The following is a 13785-nucleotide window of genomic DNA, read 5'->3' as shown; positions in this document are numbered from 1 at the left end:
GTTTCACCCCAATTTCACCATCCAGTTAGGCACATCAACCATAACTCCTTCAAAAACAGACAGAAACCTTAGAGTTATGATTGATGATCAGCTGACTTAAAGTGTTCTCAGTTCTCTGTCTGCTGTTAAGTGTCATTTTGTTTGCCTGATGTCTCCCGTCCTGTTATCCCCAGTGTGCCTTCATTAAAACACGTTTGATTTACTTTATTCCTCGTCTCCTCGCTCGTTCCTCTGCTCCCAGTGTGTGAGTCATGACAGAACAGCAGACCGAAACAGTAAACGGCGCTCCTTCTCCCCTGTTTTGTTTTCGTTTTTGAATAGTCCTTTGTTTTCTTTTATTTATCCTGTTTGTTCCCCGCGGTGTGAGAACCGCCCTGATGATAAGCTCGCCGGCCGCGCCGTTGTCAAGTTCGCCGGCCGCAGCTCACTCTAGCCTGCCGGCCGCTCTGAAGACAAGCCCGCCGGCCAGGCTGGTGTCAAGTTCGCCGGCCGCTCCGAAGACAGGCCCGCTGGCCGCGGCTACCACAAGCCCGCCGGCTGCTCCTGAGTCAAGCCTGCCAGCCCTGGAGCTCGCTCCAGTGTCAGCTCCAGCCCCAGAGCTCGCTCCAGTGAGGGCTCCAGATCCTTAGTTAAGCCCAGGGAGGGCTCCAGATCCTCAGTTAAGCCCAGGGAAGGCTCCAGATCCTCTGATAAGCCCAGGGAGGGCTCCCATTGGCAGGCGACACAATGACACTATGGACACGGTCCGTGTCACTAGTTAAAATTGCTTATTTCTCTGGATTTAAACATTCTTCGAAACATTTGGGATAATGCAAGTACACAAGTCAGCAAAATATATAACACTGTTCTAGTGGTTTTTGGATATTTTAATAAAAAAATCGTACATATTGTGCCTTTAAGCTGAGACTTGTTATAGCACTTACGTATCATTGCTCTTTTGTTGATTTTGATTGCTTCCATTGTCCTCATTTGTAAGTCGCTTTGGATAAAAGTGTCTGCTAAATGCCTAAATGTAAATGTAAATGGTTTTATTCGAAATTTTGCAGGTGACTGTAGTTGAAGTAATTCTGTTAATTACAACTCCTATTTGAAAATGGATGAACATTACCTGTATAAATGAAGATATAATTATATATTTTTTACATAACTGGTGCTATATATATATATATACATACATGCATAGCCATTTTGTTTTAATATTAATCGAGACAAAATAAATTTAGCTTATTATATCTCTCTCACGCTCTTTCACTTTCACTCTCACACACATACTGTACATGTGCAAGCCTCTGCCAGGAAGCGGGGGACTAAAGAACAATATTAAACCAGTCTGTGGACCATGCAATTTCAATTACCAAAGAGAATCAAAAAACTGAAAAGAATTCAAATTGATTCCTCCATTTAAAAAAAAAAAAAAAAGTGCCAGCAGTCCCCTGAGTGCCACGGACTGGGATCAAATTTGGGATCAAATCTGTTGTTTGTGTGTATACATCCCATCTAGAAGAACACATTTGTCTATGGCATCAGAGTTATTGTATACTGGGCATAAAAAAGAGCCTCAAAATGCTGACATACACGCTTACTGTGTGACAATATATGTCACATTAAATGGCACTAAAGTTTTGAGGAAATAGCTCAGGATAGGTACACATACGCTCATGCAGACAGTCCGTACAGTGTTGATGGCCAGATAATAGATTTATGCACCGCTAAGAAGATTAATGTACGTGCTTTTAAAAAGCACACAGAGATCATTCTTACCCCGTAAACAGCTTTAGAGAAAACCAAAGCGATAAATAGGAAATACATTTATTAATCTAAGCAGCTTAGTTCAGGTTGAACTCGTCCAGTAAATTAAGTTTGCTGGATTTCACAGGAAATAAACAGAACAGCCTGGTGGAGATGAGAAGGTGTCAGCAAAATATTGTATCGTGATTTATATTCCACCTTCATGTGCAGATGATTTCCTTGCCTCCTCATTATCACGAGTACAGACTATTTTTAAGTTCGCTGTTGGGATGTGTGCGTGTAAGTTTGAAATGTGTGAGCTGGTCTTTGAGTATTATTTAAATTGCTCACGGTTGATGTTGAGGTTTGTGAGAACTTGGCGGTGAGAGAGACACAAAGAGAAAGAGGGAGATATTCTGTGCATCAGGTATGAAAAAAGGGTGTATGCGAAAATAGTCTGACTGATGGCTTAGAGTATGTTTTACAGTCTGTTGAAGACGAGAGAAGATTCACACTCTTTCTAAGAGTGATGTGATGCTGCAGCACTGCAGAAGCCGAGTCGGTCTAGACTATGCTATAGGTGTGTGCACATGTGCGTGTTTGTTTATGTGTGAAGCTGGGAGAGATAAAAGATGGGTTAGAGTGTGTGTCGAGGTCAAGCCTTTGGGCTGCTCTCTCACCTGGTAAAACTCATAAAAGATGGAAGACACCCTGCAATGGCTCCTCATTCTTGCCCAAACACAGGTACACATTCACTCACACTTACTGACATTGTTCACCGTCTTCAATCCCTCCAGCTGAAAGAGGCTCAAATTTTCAAACATTTCATTTCTGAGTCTCTTGGAGAAATCTTTCATGCCATGGTTGTGTTACATGAGAAAAGCATGAAAAAGATATTGCAAAAAGTAGCTTTAGAAATATTTTTTTTCTTTTTTTTCCCCTTCAAACTTTTGAACTGTAGTGTATGTAATTATATAACACTTTGGCAATGTTGCAACAATCATCCCCCTCCGCTGACTGAATCAACAGCATTTTGAACACGGCTTGCTGTTCGCAGGATATCAGCTTTGATCAGGCCCTTGTAAGGCCTTGGAAAGCCTTCATAACAAGTGACATTAAGTGGAAAAACTAACATTTGCCTTGAATTTCTCCCAGGAAGTACAGTCAATATGTTGATGAAGTCCTGCGTTTGCTGTTTTTTATGTGCTGTGCTTCTCACGACAGATCTGTTGATAATAGACCAGCAGCGGTTGATTGTAAAAGACAGAGCCAGGTATGATTTATGTTGCTGATGTTGCCAGATCATCCTTGAAGAGTAATGTATTATGGGAATGGCCTGACTGATAATGAGTGTTGTACGAATGAAAGGACTGAAGTTTAAATCGATTAGCGCTTGGCTCTCACTCACATTCATCACGAATCCGCTGATGCGTGCACTCCCAATCAGGTCCTGTTTTTCAGTGGAGGATTTGCAAATTAATCTTTCTAATAAAAGCTAGAAGACTGTTTAAACAACAATGAGTTGCGGCATGCATGATTAACAAAAAATCAAGTATGAATGTGATCAAACTTCTATAGGAGGTTTATCATTCAGAATAAATGATTATTCCAGCATAACAGCAGTTTTAACAACAGTTTTCACTGCAAAACTTTGCTGGCCTACAAGTTTCTCTCTTACAGTACTGTTTTTCTCTTTAGCAAATGTTCCAGGTTCAGTAAAAGGGAAACTCTATTGACCAAATTTGTACTTTTAGATGTACAACAGCTTGTCACTGGGGTAGTTCCCTCAAAGGGACATATTTGTAACTCATTTACCCCTAAAAGTTCCATAGTAAAACCTTAAGGACACATATTACTAATCTAATGTTCTAATATGTACCTTTTATGGGTAGTTAAGGTACAAAGTTGCCCTTAAAGCGTACTGCACCAGTGACAAGCTATTGTACATCTAAAGGTAGCATCTTTAAAAAAAAAAGTCCTGTACCTTTCAAATAAACTGGTAGGTAACTAGTCTCATGCCAACATGCATAATGTTGAAGTGTTGTGCCTATGCTTTGCATTTGTTTATGTTCATTATGTTCATCGATTGGCCCTCTGTACATCCATGCTAAGTGCCTCACTATACAATGACAATTTTTGCTCAAATAAAGAAATACTTTTCAGTGGTAATCACAATTACACCAAAAAATGCTGTTGACAGAGCTTAATTTGTAGTCAACGGTACTTTAAACACAACAGTATTCTAATTGATTTTCCCTATTGCAATGTAATGTTGCTAAAACTGTGTATGGTCATCTCCTTCCTATTTCCTAATTTGCTTAAATAGCCTCTTTCTTTAGCATTTAGCTCTGGAATCCATTACAAATCCCTGAGATAGACAAGTCATTTGCACTGAAATAAACTGGAATCAGGAACTGTCCCCTTGACGTAATGTGACTCATTATCAAAATCCTATTAGCCTCAAACAGTGAGTGACAATGGAGAGGAGGAATGTAAAAAGCTTTATTATGTGTGTATTAGACCCTCTGTGATAGAGCAGCGGAAATTAAACTTATTCTTCTTTCTTTTTTTATGTCATTACTTAGTTCATTAGGGTGCACATACTCTCTTTAGAGATGTTAATGGGTTCATCTCCCTATTTCTAAACATTTCAGTTCCGGAAATATCGTTTAATATTTATCAGAAGAGACATAGAGAGATCCTGAATCAGTCTTAAAGCTTAAAGAAAGGGGGACAGAAATAAAAGAGATGAGATCAGATAAAATAAACAAAAATAAATTAAAGCCATTATTGAATTTCTTCTTTTTTTTCTTCTTCTTTTATTTTATTCTATTATTGTTATTTATTTATTTATTTTAGGTACAAACAACAGCTTGTTTACCTTTGCTGCACATATTATTATTGTATTTCAGTTGACTGGAAAATAAGTAAATCAATCCAAAATGTTGACATACTTAAAGAAGATTTATCTCACTGTTTTACATGCACACACAGCAGTATAATGTTCTCTCTTCCTCTAAATGGGCAAACAGGGAAATGAGCGTGTGGGCTAAATTAGCAATAAAAACCTGTACTGATAATGTTGCTGTCCCGTTAATAGCCCCTTTTCTCCTTTCCAGCTATTGAAGTCTGATCAATGTCCATGTCTCATGTGAAACACTCTCAAAAACTGCACCAGCACATCTGGGTTAATTGGCCGCTGTTCCCAGGGCCCACAAAACGTGTGATTTATGTAGCATTAGCAAAAACATGAAATTCATATGATCCTTATTCCAAATGATGTCCTGGCAGAAGGTTTTTGAAAAGAACATGTAGCCTTCAGATTCTGCAGAATGCACCACCACCTTAATAACAATCAAATCTATAATAAAAAAAATAAATAAATAAATGAATCATGGGAGAAGTGGGGAATGAGAGCAGAAAGAATTTTCGTGCATAATCAGAACTAGAAAACATGAAAGCGTTTGCACATTTTTAATGGGAAAACATACCAGGCTGCTTGTTTAGAGTATGCTATGAATTCTCAGATAGTTGCAGGGATTGTTTTCATCTTCTTAATCAATCATTATCTCCATCACCATAATCACACTTCCTTCCAGAACTTCATCCTTTGGACAATTGAATAATATCTCTATTGAACCATGTAGGGCACTGTCATTGTTCGTAATTGGTCTTCCCCCAGAGGAGCTGAAATGCCAGCGGTGTCTTGTTGGCCCAAAAGCATCCCATCGTTACAGAAGAGCTGGAAGGTTAGGCTACGGCGCTATGTTGCTAATTAAAGCTAGTCTCTTCCTCTAACCTCTGAATTATAGATGACAAGTCATCAGCGGGGCTGGTTTATAATTACCAGCTTGCTAACGGGACTTGTTTTCCTTCTCATGTTTTGAGCCTCATTGTTGGAATTATTCTTATGTATGATAGACCCGAGTTTTGCATCCATCTCTTTTTCATATCCGGATATAAATTATGGAGTTGCAGAAATACATCCTTCCTGTAGTCACTGCACTCCCCAGTTGGCAAATCATGCTGCATTTGTAATTTCCACTAGTTGGACCGACACTGCTCTCTCTCACTCTCCCTTCCTCTCTCATTTGGACCGAGAGATTGCTCTGGAAGGGTGAAGAGAGACAGCAATCTGTCAAGGCCATAGGTTACACTGTGCCATCTGCCATGGAGTGAGATTACGAGAGTTTGGCCGGCTGGCATTGTTTTGACTGTCTCAGCTCAATCCCAGATTTTCAAGTATGCTTCTCACACACAGCACACGATTGAGGTAATGCTAGGGGTGAAAGAGAAAGGATGAGACAGAAAGAGGGAGGGAGGCAAAAGATACTATCTAACTGAATGCTGAAGTGGAAGAATAAATCGATACGGCATGACCACCCATGCGCTGTTTGTAAAGACCCGATGTCCTCCATCGGTAAAAGGAAATCAGTGTTTGTGGGTGGGTGGGTTGGAGGGGTTGTATAAAAGCCTGCGTGTCTGGTGAACCATCTCATTATATCCATGTTTAGATCCACAATCCATATTCTCCTGCTCCATGATTTCGTTGCATTGATCACGTTGCCCGAGTGCAGCTTGTTGTTTTGTGTGTCATGCTTGAAGATTTAGGACATAAACTTCAAATCGGTGTAGAAACAATTTTCCCTCAAAAATTATTAGTAAATTTCACAAATATTTATGATTTGACAGAAAAATATGTTGTTGTTTTAATTCCACACACTCACACACACACACACACACATTCTTGCATATGTGGTTTATGGGGACTCTCCATAGGCGTAATGGTTTTTATACTGTACAAACTGTATTTACTGTTGCCCTACACCTAAACCTACCCCTCACAGAAAACTACTGGCAATTATTTAATTTCATAAAACACCATTTAGTATGTTTTTTAAGCCTTTTGGTTTATGGGTACACAGGAAGTGTCCTCATAAACCATGTTTACGTTGTAGTACCCATGTCATTATACACATATGATTCTTAAGAATTGATTCTTTATAATATAACGTGTTAGTCCAAATTATTCACAAAATGGTCTCAGATTCACTCTGGCAATCAGGGCTTTGAGAGATTCACTGACTTAGTGAAAAAACATTAAGCAGTTACTTAATTTAGCTGTTAAATGTTCCATTTAAGGAGCCAATGGTTCCATAGTCTTTTTTATCCCTGTTCTATAACTTTATAGTTCAGTTTAGTACATTATTCACAGTCAGCCATCAGAACAACACTCTTCCTGCGTTCCTAATATATTCAGTCCTTTTTTTTTTTTTAATCAGCAGCCCCTAATGAGTATTGTATGTCAGCTCAATCGTTAGAGAAACAAAGGAAAACTGAATTGATTTCATCTCTTGCCTTAAAGGATAAACAAAATGTGATTGTATAAACAACAATCTTGCTTGACTTCCCCGGTATGTTCGAAATATAATTTTCCATAACACAAGGGCAACAGGAGAGTGTGGAGGTATTTACAGCCTGAAAATTTTCGCTTCAGGCTGGATTCCAGTATCTGCGTGGAGCATCCAAATGCTCCCTAAATCTTACAGTAGTTTGTTTGCATATATGTGTGTGTGCGCGTGTCTGAGGCTGTATTGCCTCGGGCAAAGTCGGAACTGCAGGTTGAGGCATCACTCTGTAGTCACTAATAAGGAGCCTAATCTTGTTCCACATGCTGTTATCAACAAACTGATGCAATTCTACACAGGGATGGGGAGATTTTACAGAACACTACTGTCAAGTGCTGCTGTGAGGGAATCAGGCTCACACTTTAAGATGAAAAATATCCAACCTTACGCGTCAGGTGAGCGTAGACGCTCTGAGGAGAGTTTCGCCTACATGTGCGTTTTTTGTCTGATCTTATCAGTGTCTGCGGGTTCACTCTTTGCACACCTACCTAACTCCCAATAGGCTGGAGTTTGACAATGCAATACACTCGCATCATAAATTACTGCTTACAAAACACAAACAGTATGTGTAAAGAAGGAACACCCCAGTGAAAGAGTTTCGTTCAAACACCTGGCAGGCATATTCGCACAGTAGAAGCAGAGCAAAATGATCCAGGAGAGACTGAGAACGATTCCTCACCAGTAAACAAAACTAATGAGCTATTGTGATGTATAAACTAGCATAGGCCTTTCATTCTAAACATGATAATATCACTCTATTTTAGCTGAGTAGATGTGTAATAGGAGGCCAGAATTAGCCACCATAACAACTAGGGAAAATGCGGGACGGCTGTGTCCCGAAACAGAGCATTGCTGAGTGGGGCAGATTTGACTCCCTTAGCCATCTAGAATCTAATTTCTAGATGGCTAAATCTAGCATAAACATAAAAATAAAAATCTAAATAAAAAAAAGCCATGCAACTCAACTTTACAACAGTTTATATGAGACAGAGAAAACATTGACAAAACAGAATTTTTTTTTTTTTTACTATCACTTTTGGTCAATTTAATGTTAATTTACTGTTGAAGAAAACTATTAACTTCACACAAAAAATAACCCTAATGAACCCAAACTTTTGAACAGTAGTGCATACACACTTGGATGTGTAATAAATGCTTGATAAATATGAAAGTTTAGTGATTAATACTATGAATTCATCATGCTGCACTTCCACAGGTACCCTGGATCAGTGTGGAGGGATGAGTTATCACTGCACAGGGACCCTGCGAATAGAAACATAAAAATAAAAATCTAAATAAAAAAAAGCCATGCAACTCAACTTTACAACAGTTTATATGAGACAGAGAAAACATTGACAAAACAGAAGTGAACCATAAACAGCTCTCCTGTGAAGTGGCAGGGGTTAGTAAACAGACTTCATGCATCCAAGGCAGTAGGTGTCAGTAAAAAGCTTAAGACGACTGACTTATCTATAGTGAAAGTATCTTGATTTAAGACTTTTTAGATATTTTGACTAGAAACAAGACAAAAATACCAAGTAAGATAAGCCATTTTTTGCAGTGTGTGCTTAATAACACTGAGACTCAAATCAACTCGATCAGACAGAATGTAGACAGCACAAAATGAGAAACTCTCACAAACTACACATGGAGGTATATACACGCACATGAAGACCAGAGAAAAAGTAATGTCCTAAACCAGTGGATAACATCTTGAAAGCTGGACTTTGTGGAGAAATTCAGATATGCAATAGGCCCATGGGTTTCTAAATGCCATTGTAGAGGAAGAACATCAGGTCAAACAATAGGCTAGAGAAAAAAAAACAGACAGAGAGAGAAAGAGAGAGGGAAAGATGAGCAATGGGAGTCTCTCTCCCCCACTGACATCTGGACCGAGGTAATAACATGCTACAAAACGTCAGCACAAGCAAACCAGCCATTAACATCTGTCTTTTGGCATGTTAATGGTAGTCATCTGAGACATTTTGCAGTGGTCAGTCTCAATGAGGTGTGTGTGCATGTGTGTGGGGGGCAGAGAGGTGGCACAGATGCAAGAATTAAATAGGCCTCACGGGCATTTTTATGTCATTCAAATGATCGATTACTTTTTTTGAGCTGTCCTTTACTAGAAAATACACTGTCAATAGAAAGTAGTGTGTAAAAAATGAGAATTCAGTGAATACAGTAAAGAAGATTCCAGTTTCTCAAAGCGGGTTTATTTTAGAACATCATGACTTAGATATGTAGCCTCAGTTAGATCAGATCCAGTACATTTGCATCAAATTAGCCTCTAGAGTACATCTTAAGGTTGAGCCTGTTACAAGATTATGATTTAATGAAAAGACCACAAGCCTCCTACTTTTATTTCTCAGTTGTACTTATGAAAAAGCAGTGCACTAGCATCTATAAAAATAAGTATAAAATTGCTAGTTTGCAGAGTAAGGGGCACATGAGGAATGCAGAAATGCATATGTGTGCATTTACCTGCACTTAATCCTGACCTAAACCTCAGCTATAACATTAAACTCAATTTTAGCATGTTTAAAGGCACCATTAAAATGTCTTTGGAAAGTTAACTACATGTAGTTTGTCTAAAAGGCATATTAATATGTAACTGGTCGCTTTAAACTTTACACTTTGAATTAAGTCTTAGTGCAAAATAAGAGATTAAGACCATGAAACATGATGAAGAGACAGACTTTTATCCAGAATGTCTTTAGAAAAGAGGGGAGGGGGGTGCATCTTTGTGTGTGTGTGTGTGTGTGTGTGTGTGTGTGAGAGAGAGAGAGAGAGAGAGAGAGAGAGAGAGAGAGAGAGAGAGAGAGAGAGAGAGAGAGAGAGAGAGAGAGAGAGAGAGAGAGAGAGAGAGAGAGAGAGAGAGAGAGAGAGAGAGAGAGAGAGAGAGAGAGAGAGAGAGAGAGAGAGAGAGAGAGAGAGAGAGAGAGAGAGAGAGAGAGAGAGAGAGAGAGAGAGAGAGAGAGAGAGAGAGAGAGAGTTTTCTATTTGCTGTACTCTACTTTGAAAATGGTTCATTTGTATTTTGAAAAGTTGTTTTTGAAGGGCAACTTCAATAAAGTTATATCCTTTTAAATCTATCAGAGAAAAGTACAAAGTGCTCACAGATGTATAATCCCTTAATGTAAAACAAAGTCCATTCATTTGAATTTGTTCATTAAAGATGCATTTGAGGTACAGATATATGGGCCCTGTTTTCTTGTTCTTGTGAATCAATAGAACCACAGTTCCAGATGTTGTTTGGATCATGTTTGAACACTTGCATTTGGAAGCATTGCTCATGACGGTGATGGACTGAATACTAATTTATGATAGTGCTGTGAGTTTAGAGTTTTAAAAACTCGTGTCAACATTTAACTTGTTACGCTTTATTTATTTATTTTTTTACAGCTAACTTGCTGTAATGACAAATCAATCTTGATGGACCAACATATGGCGCTTATGTTTGAATCTGCAGAGCATCTCATTCACTATCCAGACACAGCCAGTTGAAACACGCATTACAGTCATTCACAAACACTGCCAAGAAAATTAATTAGCAAAATATTGCAATGCAACAGTTTACAGAGGTCACTGAGGAGAATGCTGTCTGCTTGGAAATATACAGTCATGGCCAAAAGTTTTGGCAGTGACACAAATTTTGTGTTTTGCAAAGTTTTCTGCTTCAGTATTTGTAGATTATTTTTCCACATGTTTCTATGGTATACTGAAACACAATGATAAGCATATCATAAGTTTTAAAGGCTTTTATTGGCAAAAAAAATAAAAAAATAATAATAATGAGTCAGTATTTACAGTGTTGACCCTTGTTCTTCATAACCTCTGCAATTCGCTCTGGCATGCTGGATATTAGCTTCTGGGCCAAATCCTGACTGATGGCGATCCATTCTTACCTTATTAGTTCTCGGAGTTGATCACAATTTGTGGGCTTCTGCTTGTCCACTCGCCTTTTGAGGACTGACCACAGGATCTCTATGGGATTGAGATCCGGGGAGCTGCCTGGCCACGGATCCAAAGGTTCAATGTAATGATCTTCGAGCCACTTCTTTATCACTCTTGCTTTTTGACATGGTGCTCCATCATGCTGGAAAATGCACGGATCATCACCAAATTGCTCATGGATCGTTGGAAGAAGTAATTCATGCAGAACGTTTTGATACCATTCTTTATTCAGTGTTTTTGGGCGGAATTATGAGAGAGCCCACTCCCTCGGTTGAAAAGCAACCCCACACATGGATGGTCTCAGGATGCTTCACTGTTGGCACATCACAGGACTCATGGTAGCGTTCAACTTTTCTTCTTCGAACAATTGATTTTCCAGATGTCCCAAACAGTCGGAAGGGAGCTTCATCAGAGAAAATAACTTTGCACCAGATTTCTGCTGTCCAATCCTTGTACTTCCTGCAGAATTTCAGTCTGTCCTTGACGCTTTTCCTTGGAGAGAAGTGGCCTCTTTGCTGCCCTTCTTGATACCAGGCCGTTGTCCAAAAGTCTTAGCCTCACTGTCCTTGCAGATGCTCTCACACCAACCTACTGCCATTCCTGAGCAAGCTCTGCACTGCTGGTGACACGATTCCGTAGCTGACTCCTCAGGAGAAGACGATCCTGGAGCTTGCAGGACACTCTGGGACGTCCTGAAGACTTCTTCACTGCATGATGCAAAGCGATGATGGCTGCAGGTGTTTCTTTAGAGGTAACCATTGCTAACAAGAACACAATGATTGGAAGCGCTTCTTCCCTCATTTTATAGCAATCAGTCTGCTCTTACAATCTAATTAGTATGATAGTGATTAACCTGACTAGTACTCATTCACACTTTCACATGCTGCTGCTGATGTGATTAGTCAATTAATGTTAGCTGGTCATTTTGTGTCAGGATCAAAAAACAGTGAAATTTGTTTTTTTGTGAAAAGTTATTATTTATTTTTATTTTTTTGGCAATGAAGCTTTTAGCAATTATTTAAAATGCATCTGATCTCTCTACACAATAGTCTAGAAACAATGTGAATGAAGACCACAACAGCTTAAGCAGCAAACTTTGCAAAATACAAAATTTATGTCACTGCCAAAACTTTTGATCATGACTGTATTCCATATTCACATCTCTCAAATTGGGTATATTTAATTCTCCTCAAAAAGAAAGAAAGAAATAAAGAAAGAAAACTCTTCATGGAGATTACAATCAAATGAGTGTCATGTTCAATTTACAGGGTGATTTGTTCCTATTTCCCATTCTCTATTTCCCTCCATTTCATTCATTTATGTCACCCTGATACAAGTTATTCATATCAAGAAGATGATGGAGGTGGGACCTTAAGTATTTAAGATGGTAAGTATTTTAAGTATTTAAAGTACTTTAAGTATTTAAGAGATATCTATCTCCATAAGATAGACTGGATCTAATGAGGAACAAGCCTCTGAGTCAGGTTGTTATCGTGTCATCTGGGTCACTTGACCCGAGTGTAAATATAGCAGGGTTGAAATGGGTGGATCAGTGACATGATGGAGGAACCGTGAGCTGCAGTGATTGAATATTATAGATTTTGTGCCTTCCCTTTGCAGTTAGATTGAGATGGATAAATAATGGAGACTTTTATTTGTTAATTTGTCTTTTGCCATCCTTAAGTTAAAAAATATATATTTTTAGTATTAATTCACTAAAAATATTTTTTTATTAGTATTCATTCACATTTGAGTGATAGGTCTGAATTCCACCCCTTGTACGGGATCATTAGTGCCTATCTTCCACCAGCACACAGATTTGGATCTCATTAGGATACATGCTGTATTAGTATATTATCTGTACTGAAGTTTACACTTATGTTTTTATATGTTTAAATATATGCTGAAATGTACAATATAGACTTACACTGTCACAGTACACATCTTTGTCTCCTATTATTTCCATGAATTAATTTTATATGAACATCAAAGGATTTGTAATGTTTTTAAATCTCTGAATATTAAAAATATTTATGATTGATAGATGTCAATATGTTAATAATGTATGTTTCAAGTGTAACATAATGTATATACTGTATGCTAGAACTTTGCTTTATGTAGGGCTATCTGTGTTACTAATGAGATCTCAGAATCACGTGATCCAACAAAGAAAAGCATAATTTCACTGGAAGTACATGAACACAAAGATCTATATTTGAACCTCTCAATCCTCCACTAAAAAACAGACACAGCTTTTGTAGGTGCATTACACCCACAATGAAAATATCTCACAGATGCTAATAAGACATACAAAAGGCAGCATTTGCCTGAGAGGTCTGTTTCATAAACATTAAACTGACTTGATATGCATGTTAAATTATTTGGATTTTACTGAATAAACATGCTGTCAAACAAAGCCGTTCTGACTGCATAACCCCAGTGGCTATATTCTGGATTAGAAATTGCATAGGTGAACATGATAATGGGGGTATGGCAGAGAGCATTTGTAAATGGTAAGGAGGAGAGCTTTGAATCACTACGATTGTTTGCCTTTGTCCTAAAAGAACATTGTTAAAATGTGACCATTTATAGTTATGCAGAAAACGGAAAGGACGACTGACAAGAGTAGAGAGAGAGAGAGAGAGAGAGAGAGAGAGATGGAGAAAAAGAGATTGCTTTTTCAATCTGTTGT

Source organism: Sinocyclocheilus anshuiensis, unplaced genomic scaffold (genome assembly GCF_001515605.1).
Source record: "Sinocyclocheilus anshuiensis isolate Anshui unplaced genomic scaffold, SAMN03320099.WGS_v1.1 scaffold2183, whole genome shotgun sequence".
In the NCBI taxonomy this organism is placed as follows: Eukaryota; Metazoa; Chordata; class Actinopteri; order Cypriniformes; family Cyprinidae; genus Sinocyclocheilus; species Sinocyclocheilus anshuiensis.
Note: the sequence above shows the minus strand (reverse complement) of the source record.